We start from the raw sequence: 13408 nt of genomic DNA, 5'->3' as shown, positions 1-13408 counted from the left end.
TACAGTACTTCCTAACAAATTCCTAGCTTCATTTATTTGTGCCTTTTATATCTGCCTGGAGTTCCACTTTAAAAAAAAAAACATATATTACATTATTTGCATTAAGATAATGACTTTCACTTGCAGACTATAAAAAAGTTAAATTTAAAAAAAAAAGTAAAAAAGATGTATCATAATTCATAACGCTAACAAATGTATCTGTCATCATTGATTGGTGTGTAGAGTGTATTTGGGCAGGGCAGGGTTTTTTTTTGGTTCCCAGATCCTCATTTGTCACGTGACATATCACTTTGGTCGCCGTTGTACATTATCATGACTTTTTGGAAAATTTTGTGATTCCTACAATGAAACGAAAGCCCTGATTGTGCTGAGAATTTCCCTGTGACTGTCATGGGATGATCGCCAGCTCAGTGTAAAGAAAGCGAGTTCCTCTTTCCAATAAAACCGCTCGCCGCATTTCCATTTTCAATGAAAAGCTCTTTAATTTCTCGCCCCCACTTCTCCCTCCCACGGATATATTGTGGGCTGAATCTCCCCCTGTGTAAAATCCCCAGCTTTCTCCATACGACGAAGCAAATAGCAGCTCCCAGGGATAAAGCATGTTACAAATGATTGCTTTTACACATGTAACACTGATGCTGTGCTATTATGATTTCTGTGACTTACACTGGAATAATTGATGACGTGTGTTGTCATCATCTATAATTGCAGATTAGTGACATCGCCGCTATAGTGAATTAGCAGCTCCCTGCGGTGTAAAATAACACCTGGGCTGTCCGAGGATCGCATTCCGCTCAGGAAGTCCCTGTACTAGGATCACATCATACTGTACAATGGGAAACCAAAATGCCAACCATTATTAATAACATTTTATTTTACCCGTAAACCCACTAGAAAGGCGTCATCTGTGCGTTCAGATCAGTTCACATGAATAATGTATCCACCATGCAATTTGATTTTTATCTTAACAAAAAAAAAATGGCAAATCTAATTTCCATACGTTATCTTTTTGCACATGAGATTAACACACTTGGCTTGTTTCATTGCCAGTAGCCATCATTAACCTCTTGCCTACCATTTCTCTCCTGCATGTAAAAATCATCATTTTTTTACTAGAAAATTACACAGAACCCCAAAACATTTTATATATATTGTGAGGGATTAGCTCGTGGGGATCACCTTTCTCTGAATCACAGTCCGCAAGCAGGCACTTTCTTTTAAGTCTGGCGGATGCCTAGATTTTTTTTTTAAATGGTTTGCAGGTAAAAATAAACAAAACAGTCAATTAAATCCTCGCCGTCCGGCGCTAAACTAAACAAACAGGGTCGCCTCTCTATACAGGGCAGGGGCTGGTCCCCATCAGCCACAAAATAACAATAAAGCAAACCTTTTCTTGCAGTTACTTTCCATAGAGCCCCTCACACTCAGGTTCCCTCCTGAGTCTCCAAAAAACCCCAGCAACCCGTTGTGCTCTCTTCCTGGTCTTTTAAAGTCCACCTGACTGTGGACTCCAGTGGACCCAAACTTCCGGACCGGAACCCTAGCCATCCCCAGAGGCTGTGAAACCCGGACCGGATTCCGGTTCACTCCCTCATAATGGAACGAATGCGAGGTGAAATGTACCTATTGTCATGTATCGCACCTTGCATACCGTCACATATCCTCCCCCTCTGCTCAAGCCCCTGTGGCTGAGCACTTGACCCAACCATACAGTGCACACGGGAGAGGGCATCTGCATTATTTTGGAGCTTTCCCGGCCTGTGCTCCACCGTAAACTTAAAGGGCTGTAAAGCCAGGAACCACCTTGTCACACGAGCATTTTTCTCCCTATTGTCACACATCCACTTCAGGGGAGCATGGTCTGTGATCAGCTTAAATGACCTCCCCAGTAGGTAATACCTCAGGGAGTCTAAGGCCCACTTAATGGCGAGACACTCCTTTTCTACGATGGCATAATTTTTCTCGTGCTTGTTCAGCTCCCGTCTCAGATATACCACTGGGTGCTCCTCCCCGTCCGTGTTCTGTGACAGTACAGCCCCTAGGCCCACCTCAGAGGCGTCCGTCTGTACAACAAACTCCTGGCTAAAGTCCGGGGCTACTAGTACGGGTAACATACAAAGAGCCTGTTTTAAATTCTGAAATGCCTCCTCAGCTTTGGGATTCCACTTGACCATGACCGACCCCTACCCTTCGTCAGGTCAGTCAAGGGGGAGGCAAGGGTGGCAAAATTGGGTATAAACCGCCTGTAATGCCCAGGAAGGCCCTCACTTGTTTTTTATTAACTGGTTGGGGCCATTTTTGAATTGCCTCAACCTTATTGGTCTGCGGCTTGACCACTCCCGGCCAATAATGTACCCAAGGTATTTGGCCTCCTCCAGGCCTATGGCACATTTTTTGGGGTTGGCCGTGAGACCTGTTTCCCTAAGGGAATCTACCACCGCTTGTACACGGAGCAAGTGCGTTTCCCAGTCTGGGCTATGGATGACAACATTGTCTAAGTACGCTGCTGCATACGAGCGATGTGGTCTCAAAATTTCATCCATCATTCGCTGGAATGATGCAGGGGCTCCGTGCAGACCAAACGGCATCTGCTTATACTGAAACAAACCCTCAGGGGTGGAAAAGGCAGTCTTCTCCCTGGTCGATTCAGTAAGGGGTATCTGCCAAAAACCTTTCGTTAGGTCTAGGGTTATGTAGCGAGCCTGTCCCAACCTGTCCACAAGTTTGTCGACCCGGGGGCATCGGGTAGGCGTCAAACTTGGACACACAGTTAAGTTTTCTAAAGTCATTACAAAACCTGATACTGCCATCAGGTTTTGGGACCAGCACTATGGGACTTGACCACTCACTGTGGGACTCTTCGATCACATCCAACTCCAACATATTTTTTATTTCCTCCGCAACCACCTTTCGCCGTGCCTCTGGAATTCTATACGGTTTTACATTTACCCGAACCCTTGGTTCCGTCACTATGTCATGTTGGAACGTGTTGGTGAGTCCGGGAAGGGGGGAGAAAAAGTCTCGATTTTTTCTGCAGGAATGCCCTAACGTCAGTTTGTTGTGCTACGGACAGGGAATCCGTGAGGGGGACGTCAGGTGTCACGGGTATCCAGTCTGTTGGAGGCAGGGACGTAGCCAGTAAGGTCTCTCGGTCCTTCCAGGGCTTTAAGAGATTTACATGGTAAATTTGGTGTGGTTTCCTTTTCCCTGGCTGGTAGACTTTGTAGGTTACCTCCCCCACCCTTTCGACAACCTCGAAGGGAACCTGCCACTTTGCTAGAAACTTTCTTTCTACCGTGGGAACCAGTAGCAACACTCTGTCCCCCGGGCTGAAAGAACGGACCTTGGCACCCCGGTTATAGACCCTCCTCTGGGCCTCCTGGGCTCGCTCCATATGTTCCCAGGGGCAGGACAGCTGTGATTTGATCCTGCATCAAGACGTGCTCTTTGACGCTCCTATATGGGCTAACCTCTACTTCCTACGTTTCTTTGGCTACATCTAGCAGGCCCCTGGGATGCCTACCATACAAGAACTCAAAGGGGGAGTAGCCTGTGGATGCCTGCGGGACCTCTCGTATGGCAAACATGAGATATGGTAGCAAAAAATCCCAGTTTCTCCCATCTTTGTCGACTACCTTTTTCAGCATACTCTTCAATGTTTTATTAAATCTTTCGACCAAACCATCTGTTTGGGGGTGGTAGACAGAAGTGCGGAGATGGGAGATTTTGTACAATCTACACAACTCCTTGGTAACCCTCGACATAAAATGTGTGCCCTGATCGGTCAAGACCTCCTTTGGGATCCCCACTCGACTAAATACCTGGACCAATTCCTTGGCAATCACCTTAGCGGAGGCGTTACGCAAGGGTATGGCCTCAGGATAGCGAGTCGCATAGTCCAGGATCACCAGAATATGCTGGTGATTTCGGGCCGATTTCACGACCGGCCCCACCAGGTCGATGCAAATCCTCTCAAAGGGGACCTCGATTATTGGTAGAGGAACAAGGGGGCTGCGAAAATGGGACGACGGGGCTAACAATTGGCACTCGGGGCACGATTTGCAGTACTCCTTGACCTCTGCATGCAAACTGGGCCAGAAAAATCTTTGAGCGATTCTCTCCCTGTTTTATTTCGACCCCCAGATGTCCCCCCATTATATGACCATGAGCCAGGTCTAGCACTATCCTGCGAAAGGGTTTGGGAACCAGTAGCTGTTCTACCTCTTCCTCTCCATGTTTTATCACTCGATATAACAAATTGTTTTTAATTGCGATGTAGGGGAAGGACACCACCCAATTAGGATCCACCGGTTCCCCATCCAACTTCTTAACATTTTCCCTGGCTCTCATGAGTGTGGGCTCTCGCAGCTGCTCGGTACAGAAATCCTCTCTCCTGACTTCCAGGTCTGGTACCACATTTTGGCTACTCTCCATGTCAGGGTCAGATGGGACTTCCTGTTCGTTACCCTCAGGCTGGGTGCTAGCTTCCCAGCCCTCCGGTTCCCCGGCCATGGCAGGGAAGGCAAGAGGATCTCCGGCTTCCTCGATCCCACCAACAACATTCCTTTCCCTTTGGCAAAACGGTCTGGTGTGAGTTCCCGTGTTTCCCCAGCAGGGGGAGCTCTATCTACTAGCCTCCCTTGGCTCTCCCATAACTTCCAAAAAGGGGGAAAATCTCTCCCCACTAAAGCTTCATGGAGCAGTGAGGGTACCACCCCCACTGAATGTGTTACACTGCCCCAGGGGGTATCAACCTCAACCACCGCTGTCTGGTAGTCCCGAGTGTCCCCATGGATGCAAATTACCCCAATACTACTGGGGTGTAGTTTTGCGGGGTCTACACAAGCACTCCTGACTAGGGTCACCACACTACCAGAGTCTAGTAGGGCTGTGAGAGGCTTGCCATCCACTAAAATAACGCACATCTGTTTTTCAAGGTGACTCTGACCTACCGCAACACATGCGACCTGTGCAAACAGAGAGATGCGTCTTTTCCTATGAGCATAATCACATTGCATAGGTTCATCATTTAGACGGCAGTCTGCAGCAATATGACCTAATGCATGGCAAGGAAAACACCGTATTTGCCCTACCCCCAGTCCTCTTAACGGTCCCAAAGACCTTCCTGGCTTCTTTGGCCAGTCTCCAGGTCTAGGACCTACAGTCTCATCTGCTGTAACAACAGTTTTATCCACTTTCCCCAAGCTCTTGAACCCCGGAACAGTCTTACCCGAACCGTTGGGAGATCTTGCACCCCTAGACACAGCGAAGTGGGGCGTAGGTGGGTTTACCAAGTCCTCGGTAGCACTGTGCCTCTCCACTAGGTCCACCATTTGGGCTGCAGTGCTGGGGTCCCCCTGTCCGACCCACTTCCTCAGGGCGGCAGGAAGCGCACGCAGGTACCGGTCCATTACCACACGCTCCACAATCTGAGGGCTGGTCAGAGTCTCTGGCTGCAATCACTTCCTGGTGAGGTGGACCAGGTCAAACATTTGTGACCGGGGTGGCTTGTTGCTGGAGTAGGACCACTGATGCACGTGCTGGGCCCGGACGGCCATGGTGACACCCAAGCGTGCGAGTATCTCTGTCTTTAGGACCTCATAGTCCTGGGCCTTATCTGGTTCTAGGTCAAAATAGGCCTTTTGGGGTAGGTGCACCCTAATGTCTTGAGTAGATGGACCCTAATGTCTTGGGTAGATGGAATCTAAAGAATTTGGTAGATGGAATCGAATGTCTTGGGTAGATGGATCCAATGTCTTGGGTAGGTGGACCCTAATATCTTAGGTAGATGGACCCTAATGTCTTGGGTAGGTGGACCCTAATGTCTTGGGTAGATGAACCCTAATGTCTTTGGGGTAGGTGGACCCTAATGTCTTGAGTAGATGGACCCTAATTTCTTGGGTAGATGGAATCTAAAGAATTTGGTAGATGGAATCTAATGTCTTGGGTAGATGGATCCTAATGTCTTGGGTAGGTGGACCCTAATATCTTAGGTAGATGGACCCTAATGTCTTGGGTAGGTGGACCCTAATGTCTTGGGTAGATGAACCCTAATGTCTTGGGTAGGTGGACCCTAATGTCTTGGGTAGGTGGACCCTAATGTCTTGAGTAGATGGACCCTAATGTCTTGGGTAGATGGAATCTAAAGAATTGGGTAGATGGAATCTAATGTCTTGGGTAGATGGAATCTAATGTCTTGGGTAGATGGAATCTAATGTCTTGGGTAGATGGACCCTAATGTCTTGGGTAGGTGGACCCTAATGTCTTGGGTAGATGGACCCTATTTTTTGGGGGTAGGTGGACCCTAATGTCTTGGGTAGATGAACCCTAATGTCTTGGGTAGATGGACCCTAATATCCTGGGTAGATGGAATCCAATGTCTTCGGTAGATAGACCCTAATGTCTTGGGTAGATGGACCCTAATGTCTTGGGTAGATGGACCCTAATGTCTTGGGTAGATGGACCCTAATGTCTTGGGTAGATGGACCCTAATGTCTTGGGTAGATGGAATCTAATGTCTTGGGTAGATGGAATCTAATGTCTTGGGTAGATGGACCCTAATGTCTTGGGTAGGTGGACCCTAATGTCTTGAGTAGATGGAATCTAAAGAATTTCGTAGATGGAATCTAATGTCTTGGGTAGATGGATCCTAATGTCTTGGGTAGGTGGACCCTAATATCTTAGGTAGATGGACCCTAATGTCTTGGGTAGGTAGACCCTAATGTCTTGGGTAGATGAACCCTAATGTCTTGGGTAGGTGGACCCTAATGTCTTGGGTAGGTGGACCCTAATGTCTTGGGTAGGTGGACCCTAATGTCTTGAGTAGATGGACCCTAATGTCTTGGGTAGATGGAATCTAAAGAATTGGGTAGATGGAATCTAATGTCTTGGGTAGATGGACCCTAATGTCTTGGGTAGGTGGACCCTAATGTCTTGGGTAGATGGACCCTATTTTTTGGGGGTAGGTGGACCCTAATGTCTTGGGTAGATGAACCCTAATGTCTTGGGTAGATGGACCCTAATATCCTGGGTAGATGGAATCCAATGTCTTGGGTAGATAGACCCTAATGTCTTGGGTAGATGGACCCTAATGTCTTGGGTCGATGGACCCTAATGTCTTGGGTAGATGGAATCTAATGTCTTGGGTAGATGGACCCTAATGTCTTGGGTAGATGGACCCTAATGTCTTGGGTAGATGGACCCTAATGTCTTGGGTAGTATTGCATAGGGCAGGAGAAAAATGAAAAAATAGGAGCTACTGTATCGTGAGAATAGACTGAGCAGATTTTACATTTCTAACTAAAAATGTTTGCTCTATCTCTGAAGGACAAGTGAGATGAAATATTTACACAAATGTGTGAGAGTAAAAATCATTAGTAACTCATCAAGGAGGCAGGGGGGATGGGGGTTACTTTTTTCCAACAGTCAGTGCCATCTTCTCATTATCTTCAGCATACATACCTATCTGATGTTATGTATTGGAACTAAAGTAGAACTAAAGGCAGAACTTGTTTCATGTTGGATAGAGTAAGGGAGGGTTATAACCCCAAGTGTCCCATTGGGGAGATTTACCTTCACTTCCTGTCCCATAGCCAAAACAGGAAGTGAGAGGGAATCCCTGCTAACTACAGGATTTGTTTTACTTTCACTTTTAATGATTATGGTAAACAGGGGAAATAGAGAGGGTGAATCTCCCTAACAGGTGGACAGACAGCAATAAAACAGACAGGGGTTCTAATCCCTCTCCACCCTATCCAAAACAAAAATAAAAAAGTTTAAATATAATTGTTAGTAAAATGATTTAAAAGTTGTCTTGCTTATATGCTTTGTATATAATATATATATATATATATATATATATATATATATATATATATATATATATATATATATATAATATATATATATATTGTACCATTTCTTTCCGTTCATTCACCATTATACACAGATCAAAAGGTGAATAGACAAAATATTTGGAGCTCTGTGCAGTCAGCCTTTGTGAATCACATTATTCTGCCACACTATATTATGTCTGTGATATATGGGTGTCAATGGCAATGTCTGTAATGACGAAACACGTTGGGTGGAGTCCTTCATTTCTGGAGTAAGTCTGGTGTCTGGGGAGTGGATACGTTTTGTGACTACTGGCTGGCAGTTCATATGCAGACAGTGCCACTCAGATTTGTGTCCTGTATTATGTGGAGTGATATCTGCTGTGTTATAATTGAATGCAGAATCTTTATCTTTTATCATTAAAAATTTGTCTTCCTTAAGCCTGATTGCTTACATGGATATGCAGTATTATTTGTTTGTCAGCTTACCTCACCTCCATGTATTCACATTTAGAGGCCAGCCACTCTCACCTGGTTGCTTAAAGGGGTTGTAAACCTTCACTTACCTCATCCTTCCATTTTGCTTTTAAATGTCCTTATTTCTTCTGAGAAATCCTCACTTCCTGTTCTTCTGTCTGTAACTACACACAGTAATGCGAGGCTGTCTCCCTGGTGTGGAGAAAGCTTCTTGAGGGGGGGGGGAGGGTGCGAGCAGGAAGGTCAGGACACTCTCTACTTTGCAGATAGAGAAAGGAGCTGTGTGTTATGGGGTGTCCTGACTATCCTGCTTGCCCCCTCCCCCCTCAAGAGGCTTTCTCCACACCAGGGAGAAAGCCTTGCATTATTGTGTGTAGTTACAGACAGAAGAACAGGAAGTGAGGATTTCTCAGAAGAAATAAGGACATTTAAAAACAAAATTGAGGGATGAGGTGTAAGTGAAGGAGGATTGCACTAAGGTAAAGGAAGCTATTTAGGAAAATCCTTTACAACCCCTTTAAGTAATCTCTCCTCAAAGCTTGGCTCCACCCCAGCCCCTATCAGAGAACTCTATATTAACCTGTGCACTGCAAGCCAGCCCTGCTGATCAATATTGTGTGTTTAGCTTTCGTGTGCGACTTGCTGTGTCTTCTACTTCTGATTCCAGTTACCAATCTTGGCTTGTTCTCGACTATCCTTACCTGCTTGTTGCCCTGACTGTTGGCTATCTCCTAACTATCCTTACCTGCTTATTGCCCTGACCATTGGCTATCTCCTGACTATCCTTACCTGCTTATTGCCCTGACCATTGGCTATCTCCTGACTATCCTTACCTGCTTATTGCCCTGACCATTGGCTATCTCCTGACTATCCTTTGTTTCGCAGTCTGCTGCTTTCACTCTACCTCTCTGTAGTCTACCGTGAGTGTGAGCTGGGAGACCCTGGGGGCCGCGACCCGGAGCCAGTTTCAGCGCAGACCATCCTTACCACTAGAGACTCTGGTGAACACCTGCTGGCTCTGATGCCGCGTACACACGATCATTTTTCGGCATGAAAAAAAAAAACGTTTTTCCAACTTCATCATTAAAACGACGTTGCCCACACACCATAGTTTTTAAAAAATGCTCTAGCAAAGCACGGTGATGTACAACACGTACGACGGCACTATAAAGGGGAAGTTCCATGCGGATGACGCCACCCTTGGGGCTGCTTTAGCTGATTCCGTGTTAGTAAAAGACGATTCGCGCTTTTCTGTCTGTTACAGCGTGATGAATGTGCTTACTCCATTATGAACGGTAGTTTTACCAGAACGAGCGCTCCCGTCACATAACTTGCTTCTGAGTATGTGCAGGTTTTTAACGTCGTTTTAGCCCGCCCACACACGATCATTTTTTACAACCCGAAAAGCGACATTGTTTAAAACGTTGTTAAGAAATGCAGCATGTTCAATTTTTTTTTTTTTGTTGTTTTTCAAAAACCGAAAAATGATGTGAAGCCCACACACAATCATTTTAAATGACATTTTTTAAAAACAACGTTTTTTTCATGCCGAAAAATGATCGTGTGTACGCGGCATCAGACTCCGCGCCCTGGAGGATCTCATGCTCTAGCTCCCAGTGGGATCTGTGCTGGCGCTCTAGTGGACCTGCCCTCCTGAACCTCCCAGCGTTTTATCCGCTGCAGTCAGTCCTCTACCTTAGCGGTGCACTCCTGACTCCCAACGGTGTGCATCTGTCACCTGGCCTCAGGTGACCTGACCATTGCTGAGTTGCTTGGTCCATTGATCTGCCTCCTGGAAGTAAAGGGGTACATGCTGCAGGGACAAACCCCATTGGCAGGGGTCTTTGCTGGCTTCATGGTCCGTCCTGTTGCTGGGAGTAAAGGAACCCGTGTATGTGACCTTTGTGCTGAGGACCAAAAGAAAAGGGCAGAGGGCACCCCAAAACAGCTTGGTGACGGGTTCTGGCACGCTCTCACTCAATTGTTCAAGTGCTTTGGACTTTTATTTTCACACGTTTTGCACTGAATTGTTGCGTTAACTACTAGCCGACCAGCCACCGTCATTATACGGCGGCAGGTCGGCTCTCCTAGGCGAGAGCCCGTAGCTATACGTCCTCTCTTTTAGCCGCCGCTCGCCCCCGACTCCCGTGCGTGTGCCCGGCGGGCGCGATCGCCGCCGGGCACATGCGATCGCTCGGTACAGAGCAGGGAACGGGAGCTGTGTGTGTAAACACACAGCTCCCGGTCCTGTCAGCGGGGGAAATGCTGATCTTCTGTTCATACAATGTATGAACCGAGGATCAGTGTTTCCCCTAGTGAGTCCACCCCCCCCCCCCCCACAGTAAGAACACACAGAGGGAACATACTTAACCCCTTCCCCGCCCCCTAGTGTTAACCCCTTCCCTGCCAGTGGCATTTTTATAGTAATCTAATGCATTTTTATAGCACTGATCGCTATAAAAATGCCAATGGCCCCAAAAATGTGTCAAAAGTGTCCGAAGTGTCCGCCATAATGTCGCAGTACTGAAAAAAAATCGCTGATCGCCGCCATTACTAGTAAAAAAAATATATTACGAAAAATTACATAAAAATACCCCCTATTTTGTAAACGCTATAACTTTTGCGCAAACCAATCAATAAACGCTTATTGCGATTTTTTTCACGAAAAATAGGTAGAAGAATACGTATCGGCCTAAACTGAGGAAAAAATATTTTTTTTTATATATTTTTGGGGGATATTTATTACAGCAAAAAGTAAAAAATATTTTTTTTTTCAAAATTGTCGCTCTATTTTTGTTTATAGCGCAAAAAATAAAAACCGCAGAGGTGATCAAATACCACCAAAAGAAAGCTCTATTTGTGGGAAAAAAAGGACGCCAATTTTGTTTGGGAGCCACGTCGCACGACCACGCGCAATTGTCAGTTAAAGCGACGCAGTCCAGAATCACAAAAAGTACTCTGGTCTTTGGGCAGCAATATGGTCCGGGGGGTAAGTGGTTAATGGACTCATAATTAAGGCTTCACCCGGCGCACTAATTAAGGCATGAACCAGCGCAGCGCATAGAGAATAGTAAATCAGCCCCATAGTCCCATGATTTATATTGCTATACATGTCTGATTGTTTTATTGTATGATTGTTTGTTTCACATGCAATTCGGAGTTCTCATCATCAGTGTAGGACTTACACATATACTATATGATTATGAGGGGATGGGTTCACTTTATGCAGGGCTTTTTTTCTGGGGGAACTCAGTTCCACCACCTCTGGCTCAGACCCTTTGGTGCCTGTTCACCACAATCACTTGTAAACACAGAAGTCTGGTTTCTGTGTTTACAAGTGACAGCTCTGCACTCTGTGTGTAACCCCTTGAACTCTGCATTCTGTATGTAATGCAATCCTGGTATTTAATGCCCCTTTAAGACCCTTCTACTGTCTGTGAAATTTGAACGGGGTCGTGGTTGAGTTCCTGCACCTATTTTCAGAGACAAAAAGCTCTGACTTTATGTCTGTAGCTTGGGTTTTGGGTTTGTGTGTGTGAATGTATTATTATTTATCATATATGGGGCTTCCTGTGTGCAATTACTACATATTCAGAGGTAAGTTCTCTCTCATTACATAGGATTGTATATGGGGTTTCATGTATAGTATTACTTTGTATAGACAGGGAAGATCTCCCTCATTATATAGTATATGGGGCTTCATGTATATTACATTGTATACACGGGGAAGTTCTCCCTCATTATATAATATATGGGGCTTCATGTATATTACTTTATATACACGGGGAAGTTCTCCCTCATTATATAATATATGGTGCTTCATGTATATTACATTGTATACACAGGAAGTTCTCCCTCATTATATAGTATATGGGGCTTCATGTATATTACATTGTATACACGGGGAAGTTCTCCCTCATTATATAATATATGGGGCTTCATGTATATTACTTTATATACACGGGGAAGTTCTCCCTCATTATATAATATATGGGGCTTCATGTATATTACATTGTATACACGGGGAAGTTCTCCCTCATTATATAATATATGGGGCTTCATGTATATTACTTTATATACACGGGGAAGTTCTCCCTCATTATATAATATATGGGGCTTCATGTATATTACATTGTATACACGGGGAAGTTCTCCCTCATTATATAATATATGGGGCTTCATGTATATTACATTGTATACACGGGGAAGTTCTCCATCATTATATAATATATGGGGCTTCATGTATATTACATTGTATACACGGGGAAGTTCTCCCTCATTATATAATATATGGGGCTTCATGTATATTACATTGTATACACAGGGAAGTTCTCCCTCATTATATAATATATGGGGCTTCATGTATATTACATTGTATACACGGGGAAGTTCTCCCTCATTATATAGTATATGGGGCTTCATGTATATTACATTGTATACACGGGGAAGTTCTCCCTCATTATATAATATATGGGGCTTCATGTATATTACATTGTATACACGGGGAAGTTCTCCATCATTATATAATATATGGGGCTTCATGTATATTACATTGTATACACAGGGAAGTTCTCCCTCATTATATAATATATGGGGCTTCATGTATATTACATTGTATACACAGGGAGTTGTCCCTCATTATATAATATATGGGGCTTCATGTATATTACATTGTATACATGGGGAAGTTCTCCCTCATTATATAAAATATGGGGCTTCATGTATATTGTTCCATTGTATACACGGGGAAGTTGTCCCTCATTATATAATATATGGGGCTTCATGTATATTGTTCCATTGTATACACGGGGAAGTTCTCCCTCATTATATAGTATATGGGGCTTCATGTATATTAAATACTTTGTATACACGGGGAAGTTCTCCCTCAGTCATTATATAATATATGGGGCTTCATGTATATTGTTCCATTGTATACACAGGGAAGTTCTCCCTCATTATATAATATATGGGGCTTCATGTATATTACATTGTATACACGGGGAAGTTCTCCATCATTATATAATATATGGGGCTTCATGTATATTACATTGTATACACGGGGAAGTTCTCCCTCATTATATAATATATGGGGCTTCATG

The 13408-nt window shown here is 44.7% G+C and overlaps 1 protein-coding gene across 1 annotated transcript in view; it reads left to right on the top strand.

The window, feature by feature from the left end:
* Window positions 1-13408, top strand: part of RASGEF1A (RasGEF domain family member 1A) — a 607128-nt gene that overhangs the window by 517642 nt on the left and 76078 nt on the right. The gene's annotated exons all lie outside the window — the stretch shown is intronic.

Source organism: Rana temporaria, chromosome 8, assembly GCF_905171775.1.
Source record: "Rana temporaria chromosome 8, aRanTem1.1, whole genome shotgun sequence".
Lineage (NCBI taxonomy): Eukaryota > Metazoa > Chordata > Amphibia > Anura > Ranidae > Rana > Rana temporaria.
This window is presented reverse-complemented; position numbering and strand designations above follow the sequence as displayed.